This window comes from Megascapheus bottae, chromosome 18, assembly GCF_031878675.1.
Source record: "Megascapheus bottae isolate mThoBot1 chromosome 18, mThoBot2.hap1, whole genome shotgun sequence".
NCBI lineage: Eukaryota > Metazoa > Chordata > Mammalia > Rodentia > Geomyidae > Megascapheus > Megascapheus bottae.
The window spans coordinates 47,711,033-47,723,800 of record NC_143526.1 but is presented as its reverse complement, the minus strand read 5'-3'; the positions used below and the strand labels follow the sequence as shown (position 1 = coordinate 47,723,800).

General features: G+C 53.0%; 2 protein-coding genes across 9 annotated transcripts in view; one reads left to right on the top strand and one right to left on the bottom strand.

The window, feature by feature from the left end:
- Gid8 (GID complex subunit 8 homolog) overlaps positions 1–11,174 on the bottom strand; it is a 22,410-nt gene extending 11,236 nt beyond the window's left edge. The window contains exon 1 of one of the 4 annotated variants that reach the window (XM_090352631.1): positions 10,992–11,174. The gene's annotated coding sequence lies outside the window, so the exon portion shown is untranslated. Of the gene's footprint in view, positions 1–379; positions 659–10,991 lie in introns of those variants that run through there. The other 3 variants (XM_090352629.1, XM_090352628.1, XM_090352632.1) reach the window with 3 other exon arrangements.
- The window catches only part of Dido1 (death inducer-obliterator 1), a 58,433-nt gene continuing 46,344 nt past the window's right edge, over positions 680–12,768 (top strand). For 3 of the 5 annotated variants that reach the window (XM_090352622.1, XM_090352617.1, XM_090352619.1), the window contains exon 1: positions 12,280–12,565. The gene's annotated coding sequence lies outside the window, so the exon portion shown is untranslated. Of the gene's footprint in view, positions 806–11,626; positions 11,700–12,279; positions 12,566–12,768 lie in introns of those variants that run through there. The other 2 variants (XM_090352620.1, XM_090352618.1) reach the window with 2 other exon arrangements.

The window sequence follows — 12,768 nt, the reverse complement described above, 5'->3', positions numbered from 1 at the left end:
TCACACTCCGGTAACACCAACTCTATTCAAGAGGCCCCCAGGACTCAGCCCGGCGTGCAGAGGGCGGGAGGGCGGCTGGGGACGGGAGGAGCAGGAAGGAGCACCGTATCTGGGGCATGCCCGCCCCGACGCCAGCGACAAGACGGCCACGGAGGTGGCGGCGGCGGCCCCGTCACGCGCGGCCCGCCCGGCCCTCGCCTGCCCGGGGACGCCGCCGGCCACCCCGGGCCGCGGGACACCGGCCGGGGGTGCAGCAGCGCCCGAGCCCGGCTCCGCAGCGCGGGCGCCCCGTGAGGACCGACGCCCCGGGCCCGGCCCGTCCGCCCCTCCCCGAGGAGACCGAGCGCCCCTCCGCCGGGGCTCGCCGCGGCCATCTTACCGTGCGAATCCCGCCTCCCGCAGGACACGGCCGAGGCGGCGGCTCCGCGGCCGCTCCCGGGTCGGGGCAGGGCGGCAGCGGCAGGAACAGGGGCGAGAGCGCCGAGGCCGCGGCGAAGGCGGGGCGGGGCGACGGCGGGAGCGTGACGGACGCCGGCGGCCGGCCCCGGACGCCTCTACGCCTCTCGCGAGACCGCGGGCCGGCAGCCAATGGCGCGCCTCCGCGAGGGGGCGGGGCGCGCGGCCTCGGGCGTTGGACGCCACTTCCGCTCCTGCGCGCTACCCCCCCGCGGCTTCCCGGTCCTACGGGCTGGCGCCAGAGTCAAAAGGTAGCGCTCGCCGCGCTGGAAGACGGCTGCTGCGGAAGCGTCGAGCTGCGGAGCTCCGGCTCCGGGACGGCTACCTGTAGACGGAGTCCGGAGCTAAGGTCCCAGCGCCCGTCCCGCCACGGGTGGGAGGCGGGGGCGCGGGGCGGCGTGGGCAGGCGGGGAGCCTGAGGCGAGGAGCGGTCCTCGGGCTGGCGGCCGGCCTGCGGGCTCGCGGCTCCGCTCGTGCCGGTGGAAGCTGGCTCCTCGCTGAGACCCGAGGACGCCGCCGGGCGTGGCCGCCCGCCCCCCAGGCCCGAGCGGAGTCCGGAGCTGCCTCCGGGCCGCGCGCCCGGCCGAGGAGGCAGAGCTGCCGGGGGCGCCCGGACGGGCCCGGACGGGGCGGAGCCGGCGCGCAGGCCGGGGGCGGGGCGGGGCGTCTTCGCGCAGGTCTCCGCCTGTGGAGGTCCGCCGGGGTCGGAGTCGCGCAAGGGCTCGGCGGGAAGAAGCGCTCCGAGGGCGGGCGGGGTGGCCGCAGCCCGCCGCGAGCCCGGCGCGGCCGATGGGTTAGGAGGACGAGTAACTAGACGTTTTCCTCCAGTCCGCCTGTGCGAAGGTACGAGGCGGACCGGTTTAAGATGCAGACGCCGCTGTGATGAGACGTGCTCGAAAGTGGGTCGTAGGGGCGGCGCCCAGGGGAAGCCCACAGTCCGGGACGGAAAGGCTTCGGCGGCGTCTTCTGTGGGTGATGAGTTGGCAGCTCCTGTTCCCAGCAGCCAGCCAGTGCCGTGGCCCTGCGGCGCCTCCATCACCCTGCCTGGAATGTCGCCCCGGCTGAGCGTGTTCCAGGCGCTTAACCTGAGACCATCTCCCGTGGATTGGCAGTGTCTCCCCAGACGCGTGCGCCGTGCGTCCCTCCCTCCCAGAAGCCCTGCCTGCTCACCTCTGAAAGCCCCAGCAACTGGAGTGATAGCTCCAAACCTTCCCTCCTTGTTGTTTTCATTCCTTTCAGGCAATTGGTGGTTTACCTAAAGTGAGTAGAGTTAAAAATCTCACCCCCCAGGCCTGGAGTTTGGCCTATAGTGCTTGCCTAGCATGCACGAAGACCTGGGTTCGATTCCTTGGTACCACATACACAGAAAAAAAAAGCCAGAAGTGGTGCTATGACTCAAGTGGTAGAGTTCTAGCCTTGAGAAAACCCAAGGACGGTGCTCAGGCCCTGAGCCCAAGACCAGCGGAGGGAAAAACAAAAATCTCACCCTCCTGCTGTCTACCCCAACCATCAGGAATTTTGGTGGTTTTCCACAGAAGTGAGCCCCAGTGGTTCAGACCTATAATCCTAGCTACTCAGGAGGCTGAGATCTTGAGGGTTTCAGTTCATAGCCACCCCAGGCAGGAAAGTTGAGACTCTTACGTTCAATTAACCACCAGAAAGCCAGAAATGGAGCTGTAACTTAAGTGGTAGAGTACTTACCTTGAGGGAAAAGACTAAGGGACAAAACTCAGGCCCTGAATTCAAGCTCCAGTGCTGGCACCCATCCCCCCACCCTGGAAAAAAAAATACCCTGATCACTCTAGTCTCTGACTATTGACAATCTGAACCCTATGTAAGGTAGTTCCCTCTGTTGAGCAGCAGAACTGGGGTTTCCCTGTCACAAAATAAATCCAGACCCAGTGTCTTTCCCTTGTGTACACTTGGTATCCTAAACTGTTCCTGCATGGCCCTCGGCACTCCGTCCATGTCACTGATGTCTGATCAGATGTGGAGATTCCCTTCACAAAGTGTAAAGCTCACCCGTGTAGGCTAGAACTGGTAACATTACATAAATAGCTCAAGGAGTAAATGAGTGAACTATACTGAGGACCTGAGCCAAAACCAGCAGCCGCAGAAGTGGAAACAAGAACTTCCCTTAGGGAGGTAATGGACAGCCCTGTTGATTGAGCAAAGAGCAATCCACAATGATGAGATTAGTATCCTGGCCAGCCAGATGGTGGCACCCAGTGTAGGGAGGTGGGAGGGCTGAGATGGTAGCTCTGAGAGAGGATCTTGTTGATCTGGAGGCTGGCCTCAAACTCCAGTTCCTTCTGCCTCCATCTCCCTAGTAGTGGGCACTACAGGTGTGGGCCACTGTACTTGGTACTGCAGCATGCGTTCTGACAACTCCTGTGCATTTCCAACCAAGACCCTGGCCCCCCCAAAGGATCTCTCATTGCAGATTGTGTCCTCTGGCTGCCTCCCTTCCCTATGGGATAGTTAGCCATATAGACCTTTTCTGCGGATTGTTGTATGGGGCGGGGGCGGGGGAGCTTCCTAGTACTGGTTATAAGTTCTTTTTGTTGGGTAAAGGTAGTATTTCTCTTTTCTGGCTTTTTGTTGTTGTTCTTAGTATATTTTTATTGTAATTAATAGAAGGGTTACATTATATTCGCCAGATTGAAGGTGCATTACTCCTCAAACTACTACCCCTTCTCATGTTTTATTTTTATTTTTCCCCAGTCCTGGGCTTGGGCTCAGGGCCTGAGCACTGTCCTTGGACTTTCTCAAGGCTAGAGCTCTACCACTTGAGCCTCAGCACCACTTCTGGCTTTTTTTCTATGTATGTGGTACCGAGGAATTGAACCTGAGTCTTCGTGCATGCTAGGCAAGCACTCTACCACTAGGCCAAGCTCCCAGCCCTCCCTTCTCATGTTTTTGTTTCCATTCCCTCCACCCCCCCTTTTTTTTAATGTTTGACTTTCCAACTACTACCCCTTCTCATGTTTTTGTCCCCGTCCCCCTCCCCCCTTTTTTTTTATGTTTGACTTTCCACTGAAGTTGGGATGTGAGCTGGATCCAGCATTTTGCTTCTGGAAACAGATTGAAAAGGAAGCTGACTTGCAGACTGGTGGGATGTCTAAGCACACCATTTGCAATAGCACTTGCTTGGTTCACCCACTTTGCACAGCTTTGAGGGGAGTTCAGTTGTTTCTCCAGAAGTAGCTGGTCAGGAGTTCATGGTACATTGCTTATGGACTTGGAAGTTCACTTTTTTATTTAAAGATTTTAAAAGTGTATAAATATGGATATTTATCCATGCATATAAGCGTGGATATGGCTATATTTGTATGCATCTTAGGGATTAAAAATTTTTTTTTGTATCAGTACAGCTGTAGTAATCAAGTGTCTGGGAGTGAAGAAGCATGGAAAGTACTAGGTAGAGACTTACTTTTTGGTCAGTTGTAGGGCTTTAACTTAGGGCCTGGGCTCTATCCCTGAGCTCTTTTGCTCAAGGCCAGCACTCTACCACTTTGAGACATAGCACCACTTCTAGCTTCCTAGTCGTTAATTGGCAATAAGAGGCTCACAGACTTTCCTGTCTGGGCTGACTTTGAACTGTGATCCTCACAGCTCAGCCTCTGAGTAAGTAGGGTTACAAGTGTGAGCCACCAGTGCTGGGTTGTCCTTTAAAAAAAAGTTATTTCTGATGTACTACTTGTATAACATTAAACAAACATGAAACGGGTGGGGGTGACAAAACCCTCAACTCTCACATTGATCCCACTCTTCTTCCCAAACTTGGGTTTATATTCCCTAGGTAGGCACTTGTCTATTAAGCTATACCTCCCCCCACCCCGAATTTATACTTTCAGAGCTTATTCTCCCCTCCTTCCCTTCAAACCTTGATCTACAAATCTCCTGTCCTGAGTAGCTAGGATTAAAAGCGTGAGCCACCTGCTTCCTCCATCTCTCTCTCTCTCCATCTCTCTCTCTCTCCCCCTCTCCCTCCCCCCCTCCCTCTCCCTCTCTCTCTCTCTCTCTCTCTCTCTCTCTCTCTCTTTCTCTCTCTCTCTCTCTCTCTCTCTCTCTCTCTTTGTTGTTGTGGGTCTTGAAGTCTGGGTCTGGGTGCTGTTCCCGAGCTCTTCACCCTACCCCTTCAGCCACAGAACCACTTCCAGTTTTCTAGTGGTTAATTGGAGATGAGTCTCATGGACTTTATTTTTTTATTTTTATTTTTTGCCAGTCCTGGGGCTTGAATTCAGGGCCTGGGCACCATCCTTAGGCTTCCCCTTCCTCCCCCCCCCCCCGCCCTCTTTTCTCAAGGCTGGGACTCTACCATTTGAGTCACAGCACCCTCCTGGCTTTTTTTCTGTGTATGGCCAGCCCAGCCATCTCATGAACTTTAGTGCCTGGGCTAGCTTTGAACTGTGAACCTCAGGTGTCAGCCTACTGAATAGCTAGGATTTCCGGTATGAGTCACCTCATCCAGCGACTTCTTTTTCTGTGTATGTACTACTGAGGAATTGAACCCATGGCTTTGTGCATGCTAGGCAAGTATTCTACCACTAGGCCATGTTCCCGGCCCCACCATCTTGTTTTTGAGCTAGACTAGAACAGGAATTAATAGTGCAGGTTGATTTATCCCTTATTCAAAATACTTGGAACCAGACCTATTTAAAATTTTTTTTTTTTGGCCAGTTCTAGGACTTGAACTCAGGGCTTGGGCACAGCCCTTGAGCTTTCTCTAACATTTGAGCCACAGCACCACTTCTAGCTTTTCCTTTGTATGTAGTACCAACAAATCGAATCCAGGGCTACCTGCATGCAAGCACTCTAGCCCTGGGCTACCCTCCTGCCCCTCCCCCCCTTTTAGTACAGCATATACATAGATATTCTGGGGACCGGCTAAGTCTAAACACAAAATTCGTGTGCTTGATATGACATTATACACTTACTCTGGTTATTAATGCCTTTTAGCTGACAACATTTTTCTTACATTTTGTTGACAGAATCTTGATGCCACTGTTTTCTTTGCTGTGTGCATGCTTTTTAGTTTCATGCAGTCCCATTTGTCAGTCCTGCGCCTACTTGCTGAGGCTAGAGTCTTATTCAGGATATTGTTGCCTATGCATCTTCCAGTTTTTTTCTCCATAATGGTTTGACAGTTTGAACAGTTACATGAAGAAATACAGGTTTGAAATGGTTTAAGTACAGGACAAGGGATAGTGATCTAGTTTCAGTTTTCTACATGTGGAGTGCCTTATTTTTTTTAAATGCAGGCCCTGGCATTGTCCTTGGACACTTTTTGCTCAGGGCTAGCGTTCTGTCACTGGAGCCACAGCACCATTTCCAGCTTTTTCTGTTTATGTGGTATCAAGGAATTGAACCCAAGACTTTGTGGGTGCTAGAGGATCACTCTACCACTAGACTATGCTCCCAACCCACCTTACTCTTAAATTGCCTGTCAAAAATCTATGAAAGGCTTTACTTTTTTTTGCTGCTATTCTTATATGTTCCTTTAAAAACAGGAGGTAGGCCCGGGAGTTTGGCCTAGTGGTAGAATGCTTGCCTAGCATGCACTAGGTTCGATTCCTTGGTACCCCACATACATAGAAAAAAAGCCAGAAGTGGTGCTGAGGCTCAAGAGTTAGAGTTCTAGCCTTGAGAAAGTCCAACGATAGTGCTCAGGCTCTGAGCTCAAGCCCAGGACTGGGCGGGGGGGAAAGAGGTAAATTCATTCATAAGAAATTGCTTTTTATGCCTTGCTTTCTTCTTATTTACTTTCCACTGAATTCAAGAAAAAGACATTTTATAGTAGCATGAAACATTCTCAGAGGTAGAGAATGTATTAATATGTTTGCTCTTGTATAGTTAAAAAAAAGGTATTATAAGGAAATAGGAAAAAATTTTTACATATTCTAAGGATCTCTGGAAAAATGGTAGAACTGAGGATAACGTATCTGGATTCAGTTTCACTTTTTTTTTTTTGCCAGTCCTGGGGCAAAACTCCCAGCCCCATATATATACAGTTCCTTTTTGCTTTGTAGGTTCTGTTGTAAATCTCAGGTCTGCCCATTCATCAACCCTTGCAGTGTGTCTACTCTCTCTCCTGTAAGTCTTGAATAACCTACTAATGCTAAAGAGATCAAAGACCAATCTTGGTTTTCTAGATAAAACAAGTTAGTGATGGCATAGTAGTGTATATTTTTTTTTGGGGGTGGGGGGGTTCGTCGATTGACTTGAATTCAGCCTGGGCACTGTCCTGAGCTCTTCAGCTCAAGGCTAAGACTATCACCCTACCCCTTGAACCATAGCACCACTTCTAGTTTTCTGGTGATTAACTGGAGACAAGAGTCCATGTGAGCCACTGCACCCAGCTGTGAATTATTCATATGCTATTAATGGGAGTGGTTTTTCCTCCCATATTATTTCCTATTCATGTCTTTTTTTTAAAAAAAAAAAAAGTGGTAGAGCTAGACCTCTACCACTTGAGCCTACAGCACCATTTCTGGCTTTTTTCTAGGTATGTGGTACCAAGGAATCGAACTCGGGTCTTCCTGCATGCTAAGCAAACCCTCTACCACTAGGCCAAACTCCCAGCCCTCATGTTGTGTATTCTTTTTACCTAAAGGAATTGCTTCAGTTGTTACCCAAACATATATGGCCATTACACATCACAGCTGACTTTCTGCAGTTCTTTGGGGTTGAAGCACAGTTTAAGTTGGAGTTCTAAGTTTTTTTTTTAATGAATTGCTTTATTTTTTTGCTCTTTTTCAGCTTTCCACACCCTTAATTTATCCCTCCCAGTGCACACTGCTCTAGTGATGGTTGGTTTCAAAACAACTCAGTGGGTAGTTTCTTAAAGCTGCCTCTTCTGATGGTGCTATTAGGATACAATGTTTCATCTTCTGTGTTCTTTAAACAGGAACCAGAAAGTAGTGCTTTACTCTGTTTTGCCTTGGGGAGAATAGTAACTTGATTTAAAGTGGATTGTTCTGTGCAAGTATATTTGTCTGAAGTTAACTGTTTGGGCTGGGAAATAGTTCAGTGAGTGGTAGAGTACTTGCTTAACATTTGCCAGGCCGTAGGTAGGTAGGTAGGTAGGTAGGTAGGTAGGTAGGTAGGTAGTTAGGTGGGTGGGTGAATAGATAATTGACTGTTAAATAGCTAGCTGGGGGCCGGGAGTTCGGCCTAGTGGTGGAGTGCTTGCCTAGCATGCACGAAGACCCGGGTTCGATTCCTCGGTACCACATACATAGAAAACAGCCAGAAATGGTGCTGAGGCTCAAGTGGAAGAGCTCTAACCTTGAGAAAATCCAAGGACAGTGCTCAGGCCCTGAGCTCAAGCCCACGACTGGCAAAAAAAAAAAAAAAAAAAAGGTAGCTGGTCTTACAGCTACATGCTTAGCATGTGCCCATCTTACATCATGTAAGTTTTCAGTAGAATGTGTTCGACAGCTGTAGAGTAGCTGAGGACTGAAGTATTCAGAGAGCCAAGTGTGTGCCTCCCGAGGCTGAAGCAGGGAGCTTGAGTCAGTGCTAGCCTGGGCTGTCCTCCCTGCCTCCCTCAGAAAAACTGAATTGGTGCTGAACGGTACTGAACACAGACCTTTTTTTTTCATTGTTCCCTAAACGATATAATGTCTATTTATCTAGTATTTACATTGTTAGGTAGGGTAGGGACAAATATGTAGATGACATCTCTAGATGCTGTACATAAGTTCTGTGTAAATAAGTCAGCCACTTTACATATAGGACTTGAACCTCTTCAGATTTGAGGACCCTGGGTACAGATTCTGGACCCAGTCTCCCTCTGTATGAAAGGGTGACTTCACTGCTCTGGAGAATCTGTAGTCTGTTCCTGGTGAATGATGGGTGTGTCTTGCAATTAATCTGTTATGCTTCTGTTTCATTTCACTAGTATTAAAATTATGGGTCTTAGCCAGGCACCGTGACTTATGCTACTCAGAAGGTTGAGATCTGAGGATGGTGGTTCAAAGCCAGTCAGGGCACTCAAGTCTGAGAGATTCTTATCTCCAGTTAACCACTAGAAAACCAGAAGTGGTGGTGTGGCTCCAGGGGTAGGGGTAGGACCCTTGAGCTGAATAGCTCAGGGACAATGCCCAGGCTCAGGGATAGGGCAGTAGCCTTGGGCTGAATAGTTCAAGGACAGTGCCCAGGCCCAGAGTTCAAGCCCTACAACAGACTCCCACACACACCAAAAAAAACAAAAAACCATGGCTCTTGAGTACCAAGGCCTGGAGCTGTTGAACCCTGGAAAGAGGAAGGAGCATTACCTGCTCTGGACAAGGGTCTGGCTGCATAAGCTTTCTGCAGGGGTCAGCTGCAAGGAGTGTGGGGCAAGTCCTCTGAGCACTGGTGCTGCTATTGCTGTCCCCAGGTTTTGAACCATTTTGCTGGGTTCCTGCAACTGGAAGGCCCAAGTAGAAGGGCTTAAGAGGCCTAGGGCCTCTGCTGGGATCTATTCCTCCTCTGCATGTCCCCACTTCTGGGTCCCCTCCTGCCTTCCCCTACTTTTTTTTCCTCAGTAGTCCTCGTGTAGCAAGTCCATGGTCTCAAATGAGTTCCTAGAAAGCTGGCAGCCTGAGTCCCTTTTTGGTCATTGCTGGCTGCTTCTGCTTCAGTATTTTCATTTGGGATCAGGCATTTTGCTGGGCTCAATCCAGGAACAATAGTGGTCACACAGGCTATGCTAGATACATGGGCTTCTTCCCCCCTCCCCTAAAACCAGAGGGGGCCAAGAGTTTGGCCTAGTGGTAGAGTGCTTGCCTAGCATGCACGAAGCCCTGGGTTCGATTCCTCCGTACCACATACACAGAAAAAACCAGAAGTGGTACTGTGGCTCAAGTGGTAGAGCTCTAGCCTTGAGAAAGTCCAAGGACAATGTTCAGGCATTGTCCTTGGTTCAAGCCCCAGGACTGGCCAAAAAAAGAAAAGAAAAAAAGATTATTCCTGTGTAGCCTGGAATTTCATATCCTTCATTGTCTGCCTGTGAGGGCCACTATACCCAGCCATCTTAAAAAGGATTAGGGAGCATTCTAGCTACTCTGGAGGCTGAGATCTGAGGATCAAGGCAAGATAGTCAGTGGGACTCTTGTCTCCCTGTGCTTTGGAATGTCTCTGGCTCTGGGTGGGGTGAGGTAGCAGCACAGCAAAAACTGTTTTGGTCTACTAAGCTTCTGCCCTACTGGCCAGCCCCTAATGCACATTCTCTTGGGTTGCTGTAAGTGAATGGCGCCCAAAGAAAGTTAAGACCAAATTATTTTGTCTTCTGGGTTTTACTTTTTTTTGGGGGGGGGGGGCGGGTCATGGGGTTTGAACTTGGCCTGGGTGCTGCCCCTGAGCTCTTCTGCTCAAGGCTATCACCCTACCCTGTTTTCTACAGGTTAAAGATAAGAGTTTTATGGCTTTGTCCAGACTGGCTTTGAACCTTGATCCTCAGATCTCAGCCTGCAGAGTAGCTAGGATTATAGGTGTGTCCTGAAGCTTGAACCCAGGGCCTGGGCTCTGTCCTTGAACCTCTTTGTGCTTAAGGCTAGTGCTCTACCACTGAGCCACAGAGCCACTTTTCTGCTATTTTCTGAGTGGTTAATTGGACATAAGAGTCTCTGGGCCTTTAGGGTAGCCTCCTCAGTAACTAGGATTATAGGCCTGAGCCAACCCCGCCCAGCTTTTTTTCCCCCAGACCTGGGGCTTATACTCAGGGCCTGGATACTGTCCTTGAGATTCTTTTGCTAAAGGCTAGCATTCTTATCACTTGAGCCACAGCACCACTTCTGGACTTTCCTTTTTATGTGGTACTGAAGAATGGAATCCAGGGCTTCATGCATGCTAGGCAAGTACTCTACTACTAGCCCTTTACTTTTGGGGGGAGGATCCTGGAGCTCTATTCCTCAGCTTCTTTTTACTCAGCGCTGGAGCTCTACCACTGGAGCCACAGCACCACTTCTGACCTTTGCTGTTTATATTAGCCCTTTACTTTTAAATTAAGTTTTCTGGAGGTGTTACTCCTTGGCTAACAGAGTTTAATTTAATAATAACCAAACTAAATTCTGCTGTTTTTCCCTATGGGGAATGACAGCAAATAACCAGGGATGAGTGCTCACACATGGACTATGGCCCTGCAGGTGGCCTGTGGAACGGAGTCCAATTCGACTTGGGAGCCCAATGAAGAGGATGTGAGAGTGACCATAAGGCCTCTGCTCCCTTCCTGGTTCCCAAGACTCTGAGTTTGTAGTTCCTCTTCCCCTGTTTCTGTCAGTGCTTCTTTAGAATACCCAGCCTGAAACTGCAGCCCAGAGTTAACATTTAAGAAGTCGCCTTTCAGTGGGCCGGGAGTTTGGCCTAGTGATAGAGAGCTTGCCTAGCATGCACGAAGACCCGGGTTTGATTCCTCGACACCACATACATAGAAAAAAGCCAGAAGTGGTGCTGAGGCTCACGTGGCAGAGCTCTAGCCTTGAGAAAGTCCAAGGGCAGTGCTCAGGCCCTGAGCTCAAGCCCAGGACTGGCAAAACAAAACAGCTCACCTTTCAGGAAGTACTTGCTCTGTCTGGCTTTAGTTTGATGTAAGGAGACTAGGAGGAGGATTGAGGATGGAGGTCCACCTGGATGGCTCCCCGCGCAGGCCGCGTTCCCTCCCCACCCGATCGCACTGCTGGGGGTGCGCTCCTCCGCCCTGCCCATGGCCTCGGGAACAGGAAGCGTTCTCCTGAACAACAGCTTGTCGGGGAAGCTAGCCGGCTGAAGGGCCCGCAACCGTGAGAAGGCCCGAGGCCTGCCCGCGGCCCCCTCCTCAGACCCCGCCTCTCACCCTGCCCGCCCGCCCGCCCGCCGCGGGAAGGCCCGCGGCCCGCGCCGCCAGTCCACAGCCCTGGCCCGTGGAGCTCGGCTCTGGCCTGTTGGTTCTTTTCCACTCTGCTGGCCGCGGCGGGACGGCCAGGCCCCTCTGCCCCCTGTCCACCACTGTCTACGGCGCCTTGGACCAGGGTCAAGCGCATCGCCCTCGGCCCGGGCTGGCGAGGCCGGGGGCGGGGGGGCGCATGCGCGCGGGGCCGGCGGGGGGCGGGGCCGGCGCGGCGCGGGCCGCTCTAGCCCGGCGGCGTCTCGGTGGTCGACCTCCCTCGGCGCCGGGCGCCGCTCTAGCCTCGCCGTCTCGGTGGCCGCCGCCGGTCGCGCGCCGCCCCGCTCCAGCCCCGCGGCGGCGTTGGAAGTAGCTGTGGGCCCCGGCGGCCACGGTGAGTGTTCGGGCTCGGTGGGGAAGCGGGCGCCGAGCGGGCCGCCTGGGACGCGGGCGGAGCGGATGCCAAGCCCGGCGGTCGGGAGCCGCGCCGCGCGGAGCCGCTCCCTCCCGCCGGGAAGATGGCGGCCGCGGGCCGCCGGGCGCGGCCTGGGACTGCGGGCTCGCGGGCCGCGGCTTGGCTTCGCGGGCGGGGCGCCGCGGCTCTCCCGGCCGGGGGTCGGCCCGGGCTCGGCTCGGCGGCCTGGTTTCCGCTGAGTCACGGGTGGCTCGGTGGGGCCCCGTGCGGGCGGCGGCGGCGGCCCGCGGCCGTCCCCGGCGAGGCCGCCCCCGGCGGGGCCGCGTGCGGCTGGGGACGGCCGGGTCGCCGCTCCCCACTCCTCCCCCGGCTTGGGAATGCGGTGGCCGCCGGAAGGTGGCCAGGCCCGCGGCGTTCGGAGGAGAACGCGCCAGTCAAGGGTGCAGTGCCGTCATTGGCTGCCGAGCCGGACCCCACCCGCGGCGGGGGGCGTCACAATGGCCGGCGGAGGGCTGCTGCCATTGTTGGGGCCTGGTTCCTCCTGCCGGGAGCTGGAGGGTCTGGTCCGGGCTGGGCAGCCCAGGAACGCCTCGGTGCTGGTGAGCAGGGTGTGCTTGGCCGCTGGCCTCCGGAGGCCTTCGGGTGCCTGCACGAGTGAGTCCGCGAGAAGCTTCCCCCGCGTGGAGTCCCCCTCTGGAATTTTATATGTGAATGGCGGGACGCCTTCATGACGAGAGTTGAGCGACTGTGAACCGAGTGGCAAGGGCTGTGTGATTACAAGTCAGTGGCTGCGTGCTCATTGGGAAGGAGGTCAAAGCACAAAGTCTGAATTGAGTTCATTTTGTGTAAGTACACAGACTTGTCTGTGAGAAAGGCCATGTTCCTCCAGCCCCCCCCCCCACACTTTTTATTGGTGAGTAGTGAGGGAAATAGGGGAAGTTGAATGGATAGTTAGTTGTACTCTTTTTTAAAAATAATTTTATGGCTGTGTCCGTGCAGTTTATTGTGATTAACCTTTGTGTAAGTGAGGCAGATTATTTCTGCTTTT